The sequence below is a fragment of the Oncorhynchus clarkii genome, chromosome 13 (genome assembly GCF_045791955.1).
Source record: "Oncorhynchus clarkii lewisi isolate Uvic-CL-2024 chromosome 13, UVic_Ocla_1.0, whole genome shotgun sequence".
Classification (NCBI taxonomy): domain Eukaryota; kingdom Metazoa; phylum Chordata; class Actinopteri; order Salmoniformes; family Salmonidae; genus Oncorhynchus; species Oncorhynchus clarkii.
Genome location: NC_092159.1, coordinates 10,943,389 through 10,956,019, shown reverse-complemented (window position 1 = coordinate 10,956,019; position 12,631 = coordinate 10,943,389). Strand labels below are relative to the sequence as shown.

The window sequence follows — 12,631 nt, the reverse complement described above, 5'->3', positions numbered from 1 at the left end:
AGGTCTGTAATTTTTATCATAGGAACACTTCAACTGTGAGAGACGGAATCTAAAACAAAGATCCAAAAAATCACATTGTATGATTTTTAAGAAATGAATTAGCATTTTATTACATGACATAAGTATTTGATACATCAGAAAAGCAGAACTTAATATTTGGTAGAGAAACCTTTGTTTGCAATTACAGAGATCATACGTTTTCTGTAGTTCTTGACCAGGTTTGCACACACTGCAGCAGGGATTTTGGCCCCACAAACCACGGACCCAGCTTCCGGCCCCAATAGATCAACCGGTTACGAACAGCAGACTGGACGTACAGATGCCCAGCGGGACACTGGACGGGAGCACGCTCTGCACGTAACGCCTGCTCAATGTCCGTGTCCAGCTCATCACACTACCGGCGTCACCAGGCAGAAGTATTGGAGTGGTATCCATGGACCGCTCCTCTGTGTCATACAGCCGAGACAATGCATCTGCCTTCACGTTCTGGAAGCCTGGTGTCGTGTCTTTACTATTGTAACGGCTGTCGTCGGTGGAAGAAGGTGAGGACCAAGGTGCAGCGTGGTAAGTGTTCATGATTTTTAATATAATATAATCAACACTGAACACTAAACAAAATAATAACTAGGAAGAACGAACAAACAAAACAGTCCTGTCTAGTGAATACACACAAAACAGAAAATAGACACCCATGAAACCCAGGTGGAAAAAGGCTACCTAAGTATGATTCTCAATCAGAGACAACTAACGACACCTGCCTCTGATTGAGAACCATACCAGGCCAAATTCAAAAACAAACATAGAAAAACAAACAGACTGCCCACCCCAACTCACGCCCTGACCAACTAAAACAAACACAAAACAAAGGAACCAAGGTCAGAACATGACAGTACCCCCCCCCCCCCCCCCCCCATCAAGGTGGAACCTGAACCTATAGGGGAGGGTCTGGGTGGGCGTCTGTCCGCGGTGGCGGCTCTGGCGCGGGACGTAGACCCCACTTCACCACAGTTTTTCTCCGCCTCTTTATTCCCCTCCGTGGCCGCCGACCTCGGACTGGGGATCACAGCCACGGGTCCCGAATGGACGGGAGATTCCGGCAGCACCGGATGGAGGGGAGATTCCGGCAGCACCGGACGGACAGGAGACTCCAGCAGTGAAGGGCGATTCTGGCATCGCCGGCGTGACAGGCGATTCTGGCAGCTCCTGGCTGACTGGCGGCTCTGGCAGCTCCTGGCTGACTGGCGGCTCTGGCAGCTCCTGGCTGACCGGCGGCTTCGGCAGCTCCTGGCTGACCGGCGGCTCCGGCAGCTCCTGACCGACCGGCGGCTCCGGCAGCTCCTGACCGACCGGCGGCTCTGGCAGCTCCTGACTGGCGGTTCTCAATCGGGGCACCAAGGAAAAATATTCAGATTACAAAGTTATCATTTCCTAAAATAACTTTTCAGATATTTTATCTGATCAATTAGTTAGTCTAATTAGTCTAATTAATTCATTATTTACTTTACGTAAGTCTTGTCAAATTGTTGGTTATCTGCACGAACCCAGTCTTCACTATGAGTCATCCATACATAAATTGTCTTAAATAATTTATTTATTACTAACTAAGTAATTCACAGAAATGCATAAACAAACAAACAAGGTAAATGTAATGATAGGGGAATGTGCCCTAGTGGCTAAACCGGCATGGCGGCTTGTTAGATAAAAATGGAAGTGGGGGTCGACTAAGAAGTCATTACAGTTAATGATTATAACAATTGAAATGCTAATCCTTTACACATGAACACTCACTCATTCGGGAACAATTGCAATCAATATATATATTTACGCTCAGTGTGTCGTCTTGATCGCTGGTGAAAGGTTTGTGTCTTTTGTGGAATTGTCCGTCTCTCTCCCTCTCTCTCTCTCTGTTGTGGTTAGAGGGGATAGTTCAAAGTGACATTCATTCATTTGTTATAGAATGAATGTTTCGGCGGTTGCCGTTCTTCGCGTTCAATGATACCGAATTCCTAGCTGCAGACTAGTAATCAATATCAAAGACTTGTTCTTATTCTGTCGGTATCGATAGTCTAAAAGTTTAACCACGTGGTATGGTTAAAAGATTCAGCAATGGTCTACAACCTTTGTCCTCCTAATGGAGAAAAACATGGTCTGCAACCTTTAGCCATCTAGTAATTGAGGGAAGCTTGGTCTGCTGATCGAAAACCCGAGTGGGGGTTTTATTCGGAAGGGCCGAAGAGGGCTGTCCCTGGATGTCTAACCCTAACTGGGCTCAGGGGCGGTCCTCTGATTTAGTTCAAATCAAAAGGGAATTGTATTTTTATTCATTAAACAGTCCAAAATCATATTACACAATTATACAAACAGTATCATACTCACTCATTCATCTTATACAACAATTAGATGTAAACCTCATATCTGAGGCTATTATATAAACAGCGTTATGGTAATGTGGCCACACTGTCTCCCATGAGCTTCCCAAGTTGTGACAAACGGACCAGTTCGTAGCTGGATTCTTCACCGATCTTTTATATTTTCTCCGGAACATGAAATTTGTTCTGTGAGGTGGAAGAAATTTCTTTGTGCTCCAATTCTACTCTCTCTCTCTACTATGTGTCCATGAGGAGATTCTCAGGAATTTACGACATCTCTCTGACCACAGCAACCTAGTTAAAGGAGGAAAGGGGGAGGCAGGCAGAGGGGGGTGGGCTTGCTATACCCAAAGAGGCCAACGTCATGACACTGGTCTGTAGGAAAGGGTAAACACAAAACGGGTGAAAAACATGGCCCACCTTGCCTGGCGAGCGGTCAGTCTCCTCACCGCCCGGATGTACTCCAGATTACGGTGGTCAGTCCAGATGAGAAAAGGGTGTCTAGACCCCTCAAGTCAATGTCTCCACGCCTTCAAGGCCTTGACGACAGCCAACAGCTCCCGGTCCCCCACGTCATAGTTTCGTTCCACCGGGCTAAGCTTCTTCGAGAAGAAGGCACAGGGGCGGAGCTTCGGTGGTGTACCAAAGCGCTGAGAGAGCACTGCTCCTAACCCAGCCTTGGACGCGTCAACCTCTACTATGAACGCCAAAGAGGGATTCAGATGGGCCAGCACCGGAGCCGAGGTAAACAGAGCCCTCAGGTGACTAAAAGCCCTGTCCGCCTCAGCTGACCACTGCAAGCGTACTGGGCCCCCCTTCAGCAGTGAGGAAATGGGAGCCGCTACCTGACCAAAACCCCGGATAAACCTCCAGTAGTAGTTGGTAAACCCTAAGAACCGCTGCACCTCCTTTACCGTGGTGGGAGTCGGCCAATTACGCACGTCTGAAATGCGGTCACTCTCCATCTCCACCCCTGAGGTGGAAATGCGATACCCTAGGAAGGAGATGGACTGTTGGAAGAACAGGCATTTCTCAGCCTTGACGTAAAGGTCAGGCTCCAACAGGCGACCAAGTACCCTGCCCCCCAGGGACACATGCTCGACACGTGTAGCGGAGTATATCAAAATGTCATCAATATACACCACTACACCCAGCCCATGCAGGTCCCTGAAAATCTCATCTACAAAGGCTTGGAAGACTAATGCCGCATTCATCAACCCGTACCGCATGACGAGGTACATGCGCATGATAGTGCCCTGAGGTGGTACTGAAAGCCGTAGTCCACTCGTCCCCCTCCCGGATACGCACCAGGTTGTAAGCGCTCCTGAGATAGAGTTTGGTGAAGAAGCGCGCCCTGTGCATTGACTCAATCGCTGTGGCTATGAGCGGTAGCAGGTAACTAACTATACCTCACAGTGATCTGGTTCAGGACCGAATGTACCCCTGATGCAGGGATTCGGACACATATGTTTCCATAGCCTCCGTCTCCGCCTGTGAGAGGGGATACATGTGACTCCTGGGAAGTGCAGCGTCTGCCAGGAGATTTATCGCACAATCCCCCCGTCGATGGGGTGGTAATTGAATCGCCTTCTTTTTGGAGAAGGCGAGAGCCAAATCGGCATATTCAGGGGGAATGCGCAAGGTGGAGACGTGGTCTGGACTCTCCACCGTAATAGCACCAACAGAAACCTATAAACACCTCCCCGAGCACTCTCGCAACCACCCCGTGAGATCCCTCTGTGGCCAAGAAACAGTGGGGTTATGACAAGCTAACCAGGGTAGGCCTGGGCCTCCCGGGTGGCTGTACTGCAGCGCCAGCTGTGCCATCAGAGACTCTGGGTTCGCACCCAGGCTCTGTCGTAACCGGCCGCGACCGGGAGGTCCGTGGGGCGACGCACAATTGGCCTAGCGTCGTCCGGGTTAGGGAGGGCTTGGTCGGTAGGGATGTCCTTGTCTCATCGCGCACCAGCGACTCCTGTGGCGGGACGGGCGCAGTGCGCGCTAACCAAGGTTGCCAGGTACACAGTGTTTCCTCCGGCACATTGGTGTGCGGCTGGCTTCCGGGTTGGATGTGCGCTGTGTTAAGAAGCAGTGCGGCTGGTTGGGTTGTGTATCGGAGGACGCATGACTTTCAACCTTCGTCTCTCCCGAGCCCGTACGGGAGTTGTAGCGATGAGACAAGATAGTAGCTACTACAACAATTGGATACCACGAAATTGGGGAGAAAAAAAAAACAGGGTAGGCCTAGCACCACGGGAAACGCAGGAGAGTCAATAAGGAAGAGACTAATTCTCTTCTTGTGACCCCCTTAGTCACCAAGCCCAGAGGAGCGGTGACCTCCCTAATCAACCCTGACCCTAACGGTCGACTATCTAATGCGGGAATGGGGAAGGGCACAGCCACAGGAACAATGGGGATTCCTAAACTATGGGCGAAAGCTCTATCAATAAAATTGTCATCACAAAACTTTCAGTCAGAACACTTGAAGAAAGCGGTGTGAGAGTCATCATAGCTTTAACCTTACACACACAGTTCCTCAAACACAAACATACATGTGCTTGCACACATGACTCACACTGGGTCACTCATCTGGTTGGTTTGCTTTCATCCTGCAGTTCTTATTTTAATCCACTAGTGTTGTCCCTATACCTGACTCAAAACACCACAACTACAGTCTATTAATCCACTAGTGGTCTCCCTACACCTGACTCAAAACACCACAACTACAATCTATTAATCCACTAGTGGTCTCTCTACACCTGACTCAAAACACCACAACTACAGTCTGTCCCAATTATCTCTCCTTCATCCAAAAGTGTACACTTGTTCACTTCCCTTCAATGATTACAAATTAAATTACAGTTATAAGAAATATGGTGGAAACTCCCACTAATCCATGCCTCCACCAATCCAATGCTTTTAGATTTGTGGGAAGTAGTGAAGGAGTGTACACTACAGGTGAAAATATTGGAACTCAAGCGGTGACTGTAACAGTAGAACAAGCATTGGCTCAGTGAACCACATGAAGTTCCAGGGTGCTACCCACCACATCTGACACTTCAGTCCTTCATCAATCAGGAGCCAGAGCCCCCTCCAGAACACACACACACATCGCCAGACCTGCGCTGAAGATACAGTGAGTGCTAAGCTGCTGGGCAAGAGGTACCATGTTGGGTTCTCGGTGGGGGTAGAGCTGCCAACGGAAGATACCAATATGGAACCTCAGCCAGGGGGGGTGGCTCTCACTGCTGTTGTTCCAATAGGCTGGGTCATAGTAGATGCCAGAGTATGCAGGTCGTGCTGAGTTCGGTGGGAAAAAAGAGAATGTCTGCACCCTTAAAATCACAGACCTGAGAGAGATCGACTCAGCTAAGTACAAGTTTTGCCGATGACACTAGCTAGCCAAGTTAGCTAGCTAACCAAACCCATGATGATGGTTTGCTAGAATGCTAGCCATGACCCTCACGGAGACGTCCTTGCAAGACTGACAGCATAGCGCCCCTGGATGGCCCAGCCAGGGGGAGCCCTTGAGTGTATGTTGAACTAGATGCGGAAGTTGAACGAGCGAGACGTTCCCCTAGATGCGGATCGGCACTTGGCAGTTGCAGGAATAATCTTTGATGCCCACGTCCTCCTCTTCCTCTGCCAAAGGAGGTGAATCTAAAAAGTCCTGCATCGCAACCTTCACATTATCCAAATGGGTCGCCAGTAGGATGACAGGGATCGAAGCCCTCAACGTCACCAACCGCTCCATCGTCAGCCGTCTCCTAACGGCATCTAAAGCCTGTCTCCTCTATGCTCTGTTGAGCTCTGTGTGTGAGTCCATGTGCCGGTCCAGCCTGCTAAAACTGGGGGAGCATCCCGTCACTGGACACAGCTCCTGCCTGATATTGACATGCCCTGACTGCCAATGACAAAGGAGCACCCTCTCCTCCGTGTTCCTCACATTGTGTGCCAGCAATGTTTCCATTGTGGTTGGAGTCCTGGATCTCTTCTAGTGTGGCCCGGGTCCTCTGTGGGTTGGCCCCATGTGGGCAAAATGAACCATACGCTATAGGTTAGTTATACTCATTCCACTCTCTTTCTCACGAGCTGTGGTCCTGGCAGAATTGTGTGATGCCATCAGGGCTGGATTAATGCAGGGGCCAGTCAATAGTATGGACACACCTACTCATTCAAGGGTTTTTCTTTAATTGTACTATTTTCTACAATGTATAATAATAGTGAAGACATCAGAACTATGAAATAACACATTTGGAATCATGTAGTAACCAAAAAAGTGTTCAACAAATCAAAATATATTTTATATTTTTGATTCTTCGAAGTAGCCACCCTTTCCCTTGATGACACCTGAGCACATTCTTGGCCTTCTCTCAACCAGCTTCATGAGGAATGCTTTTCCAACAGTCTTGAAGGAGTTCCCACATATACTGAGCACTCTTTGGCTGCTTTTCCTTCACTCTGCAGTCGAACTCATCCCAAACCATCTCAATTGGGTTGAGGTTGGGTGATTGTGGAGGCCAGATCACCTGATGCAGCCCTCCATCACTCTCCTTCTTGGTCAAATAGCCCTTACACATTCTGGAGGCATGTTTTGAGTCATTGTTGAAAAACAAATGATAGTTCCACAAACAAGATGGGATGCACAAACACGATGGGATGGAGTATCACTGCAGAATACTGTGGTAGCCATGCTGGTTAAGTGTGCCTTGAATTCTAAATAAATAACTGACAGTGTCACCAGCAAAGCACACCCACACCATCACACCTCCTCCTCCATGCTTCACGGTGGGAACCACACATGCAGAGATCATCTGTTCACCTACTCTGCGTCTCACAAAGACACGTCAGTTGGAACAAAGAATCTCAAATTAGGACTCATCAGACAAAAGGACAGATTTCCACCGGTCTAATGTCCATTGCTCATCTTTCTTGGCCCAAGCAAGTCTCTTCTTATTATTGATGTCTTTTTTAGTTGTGGTTTCTTTGCAGCAATTTGACCAAGAATTCCGGATTCACGCAATCTCCCCTGAACAGGTGTGTTGAGATGTGTCTGTTGCTTGAACTCTGTGAAGCATTTATTTGGTATGCAATCTGAGGTGCAGTTAACTAGAACAAGGAACCGAAACAGGCTGCGCCTGTGCACCATCGTGCATACATTCATTTTGTCCCCCCAAACCAATGGCGATAATGATACGCAGGTAAAAATATCAAAACAAACTCTGATCCAATTATATTAATTTGGGGACAGGTCGAAAGGCATTAAACATTTATAGCAATTTAGCTAGCTAGTTTGCACTTGCTAGCTAATTTGTCCTATTTAGATAGCTTGCTGTTGCTAGCTAATTTGTCCTGGGATATAAACATTGAGTTGTTATTTTACCTGAAATGCACAAGGTCCTCTACTCCGCCAATTAATCCACACAAAACGGTCAACCGAATCGTTTCTAGTCATCTCTCCTCCTTCCAGACTTTTTGTCCTCTTGACTTTATATTGCGATTGGCAACTTTCATAAATTAGGTGCATTACCGCCACTGACCTCATTCTTCTTTCAGTCACCCACGTGGGTATAAGCAATGAGGAAATGGCACGTGGGTACCTGCTTCTAAAAACCAATGAGGAGATGGGAGAGGCAGGACTTGCAGCACGATCTGCATCACAAATAGAACTGACTTCTATTTTAGCCCTTGGCAACGCAGAAGCTCGTTGGCACGAGCGAGCAGTGGGGATGCAATAATTAAATGATAGATTTCTAAATGTATTTTGCAACGCTCACGCACGCAATGCGAACGGTGTGTTCAGCCTGTAATGAACTTATCCTCTGCAGCAGAGGTATCGCTGGGTCTTCCCTTCCTGTGATGGTCCTCATGAGAGACAGTTCCTTCACAGCGCTTGACGGTTTTTGCGACTGCACTTGAAGAAACGTTCAAAGTTCTTGACATTTTCCGTATTGACATGTCTTAAAGTAATGATGGACTGTCGTTTTCTTCTGCTTATTTGAGCTGTTCTTTCCAAAATATGGACTTGGTCTTTTACCAAATAGGGCTATCTTCTGTATACCACACCTACCTTGTCACAACACAACTGATTGGCTCAAACGCATTAAGAAATGAAATTACACAAATAACATTTTAGGAAAGCACACATGTTAATTGAAATGCATTCCAGGTGACTAAAGCTGGTTGAGAGAATACCAAGAGTGTGAAAAGCAGTCATCAAGGCAAAGGGTGGAACAATCTCAAATGTAAAATATGTTTTGATTTGTTTAACACTTTGTTGGTTACCTAATGATTCCATGTGTTGTTTCATAGTTTTGATGTCTTCACTATTATTCTACAAAGTAGAAAATAGTCAAAACAAAGAAAAACCCTTGAATGAGTGTAACGGTTTTCTATATGAGAAGGAGAGTCGGACCAAAATGCAGCGTGTCGATTGCGATCCATGTTTTAATAAACAAACGTAAAACACGAATCAATACAAACACTACAAAATAAAGAACGTAACGAAAACCTAAACAGCCTATCTGGTGAAAACACATAGACAGGAACAATCACCCACCAACACACAGTGAAACCCAGGCTACCTAAATATGGTTCCCAATCAGAGACAATGACGAACACCTGCCTCTGATTGAGAACCATATCAGGCCGAACATAGAACTAGACAAACTAGACATGTAACATAGAATGCCCACTCAGATCACACCCTGACCAACCACAACATAGAAATATACAAAGTAAACTATGGTCAGGGTGTGACAATGAGTAGGTATGTAAACTTTTGACTGGTACTGTATATATATATATATATATATATATGTATTTTTTTTACTGCAACCGCCAATGACAGGAGCACGAAGGAACCCGCTCTCAGTGTAGACAGTCTGCTGCTGCTGCCACTGCTAATCATTAGGAGTCAGGAAGCAGGTGTAGAAGGTGAGTTTTAATACTGAACAAATACAAAAGCACAAACACAGGGAGCGTACTGAACGTGAGAAAAAACAATAACACCTAAGGACTGATGATAACAGAGGGCTAAATAAGGGAGAAGTAATCAGGGATGTGATTAAGTCCAGGTGTACCTAATGATGAGGCGGAGGTGTGCGTAATGAAAGTTGCCTGGTGTGCGTAATGAAGGTTGCCTGGTGTGCGTAATGATTGGTTGCCAGGACCGGTGGTTAGTAGACCGGAGACGTCAAGCATCAGAGAGGGGGAGTGGGAGTAGACATGACAATCGTAAGATTGGGGGAGGAGAAGAGGTCGGGTAACCACGTGGGTAACTGGGGGACAATGCCTTGATGGATAACTGATTAAGAAAAAATAAACAAATCAACTGCATAATAAATAAATGTTACTGGCCAATTGTGTGAGTCAGGTGCTGACTAAGCCCAAGAGGCAAAAAAATATAATACAAATTATTTTTTTTTATCCAACCACAGGAGCTCACTCTAAATTTTCAAAATACACCAGAGAGCATCATTTATCCACAGAGGATCAATAGTTTCAAAAAAAGAACTGTGGAAGTTGACATTTTATCACAAGCACATACAGGTAACTGCATAATGTTGAGATGGGATTGTCAATCCGTAAAGCAGAAGCCAAGGGGTTAATAAAACAAATGGCAAGAGTTGTGGAACAAGGAGAGAAAGGGAAGACACCTGTATGAGATCCAGGAACAAGGAGAGAAAGGGAAGACACTTGTATGAGATACAGGAACAAGGAGAGAAAGGGAAGACACTTGTATGAGATACAGGAACAAGGAGAGAAAGGGAAGACACTTGTATGAGATCCAGGAACAAGGAGAGAAAGGGAAGACACCTGTATGAGATCCAGGAAAAAGTGGGGGCAGGGAGGTCCTCAGGCCGAGAGAGAAGGGAGGAAAGTGTTGTCACAAGGCTGAGAAACACAAGGCTCAATATTACATTGAAATTGGTGGGGAGACATCTGACTGGGAGGTGTGATCATTGCCAGAAATATGTGAGGGAAAGGGAGCGATTGTTATTAGTTTTGAGGAGTAATGGGGTTGATGAGCCAGGATTAAGTGAACTGCTGGAGAAATCTTCAGGGGATGAAGAAGGAAAAAGAGAGCAAACTAGAAGCTATTAGGCCCTAAACAGAGAGGACACGGTGGCAGAATACCTGACCTCTGTGACTGACCCAGAATGAAGGAAATCTTTGACTATGTACAGACTCAGTGAGCATAGCTTTGCTGTTGAGAAAGTCCGCCGTAGACAGACATGGCTCTCAAGAGAAGACAGGCTATGTGCACACTGCCCACAAAATAAGGTGGAAACTGAGCTGCACTTGCTAACTTCCTGCCAAATGTATGACCATATTAGAGACACATATTTCCCTCAGATTAAACAGACCCGCAAAGAATTAGAAAACAAATACGATTTTGATAAACTCACATATCTATTAGGTGAAATACCACAGTGTGCAATCGCAGCAGCAATGAAGAACAAACACCATTGTAAATACAACCTATATTTATGTTTATTTTAATTTTATTTTGTACATTAACTATTTGCACATCATAACAACACTGTATATAGACATAATATGACTTTTGAAATGTCTTCATTCAATTTGACCTTTTGTGAGTGTAATGTTTACTGTTAATTTTTTTATTGTTCATTTTCCTTTAGTTTATTATCTATTTTACTTACTTTGGCAATGAAAACATATGTTTCCCATGCCAATAAAGCACCTTAAATTGAAATTGAGGGAGCGAGAGAGATAAAGAAGAGAGAGAGAGAGAGAGAGAGAGATAAAGAAAAGAGAGAGAGAGAGAGGGAGAGAGAGAGAGAGAGAGAGAGAGAGGGAGAGGGAAAGAAAGAGAGAGAGAGAGAGAGAGAGGAGGGTTGTGCACAGAAGTTAGATGGGAATTCAATACGTACATTCCAAAATGGTGACAAATACTGACATTTAATCCATTACAAATGATATGACCTTCCCCTGGACTGACTATAAAAACACTAAACCCTCTCACTGACTGAAATGGAAAAAGAATGACCCTCCCCTGGACTGAATATAAAAACACTAAACCCTCTCCCTGACTGAAATGGAAAAAGCATGACCCTCCCACATTTCTTAAAGGAAATAGAGTAAGTGCATACATTTCTGCCTGTTCCTAAAGCAGGGGTTCTTAAACATTTTCAGCCTGGGACCCGAATTAGATATTCTGTGTTTTCCTGGGACCCAAGCTATTCATAAATATAAATAAATATTGTACATTTTATTGCTCTTATGCCTAAAACAAATGCAATATAGACAAAAACAAATAATAATGAAATATCCATATAAATATGCATTAGTTTATTTTCCTCCATTAAAAACACATATCTGTCTAGGTTGGAACTGTTGCTGTTAAAATACAATCAGTCATTTTCATTCTTAACTGGAATAAACGGATTGATCACATCACACAGATGAATAACAGAACACACACACACTGTACATATTACTGTAGAAATTAAAATGATCAGGCCTACTGTGCATCTTATTGTATAAATTATTGTTGAAAGAAAGTCTAGGTTGGAACTGTTGCTGTCAAAATACAATACATATGTTTTTATTCTGTCCTGGAATAAAGTGATTGATCACATCTGTAGACCAGAAAACCCCCACACAGTCCTAATGAGAGCAGGTCTATTCTGGGCTCTGTTTTTGACAGTGTAACACTGAGGTCAAGCTCAGCCTTGAGACTGTTTCTGTACATGTTGTTAAGTGTCAGAGTTGAGAACCCTGACTCACATAGGGATGTGGTGCCAAACTGGACCAGAACATCTACTGCTTTCTCAGTCAGGCAGGAGATCGCTTCCTACTGTACATGAACAACCCAGAACTGAGTGTTTGCCTCAAAAAGTATCTTGCTTCAATCAGTTAATTCCAGAATAACAATTATTATTGTATTTTAACAGCAACAGTTCCAACCTAGACTAGTTAACAACAATAATGTATACGGTAAGATGTAAAGTAGGCCTGATCATTTTTCATCTTCGTCTGTACTGTTACTTAGGGTTGCAGTATCAGTAGCTATCTTGTTTTGGCGAATGTTAGCTATTAGCTGTGTACAAGGCCAGGGGATTGTTTGAAAGAGAAACTCACATCTACTACTATGAGAGTTCCTGAAGCATTCTACCCTGTTCTGAAATAACTCTCTGGGTTTACCATCATGCTGTGGATGTTTGGTCAGGACGTGTCGTTTTAATAATTTGTTCGTTATGCAAGTATCATTGCTAAGCACTTCCACACACAAA

At 45.0% G+C, this 12,631-nt stretch overlaps 1 protein-coding gene across 1 annotated transcript in view; it reads right to left on the bottom strand.

The window, feature by feature from the left end:
- The window catches only part of LOC139424237 (uncharacterized), a 511,968-nt gene that overhangs the window by 123,875 nt on the left and 375,462 nt on the right, over positions 1–12,631 (bottom strand).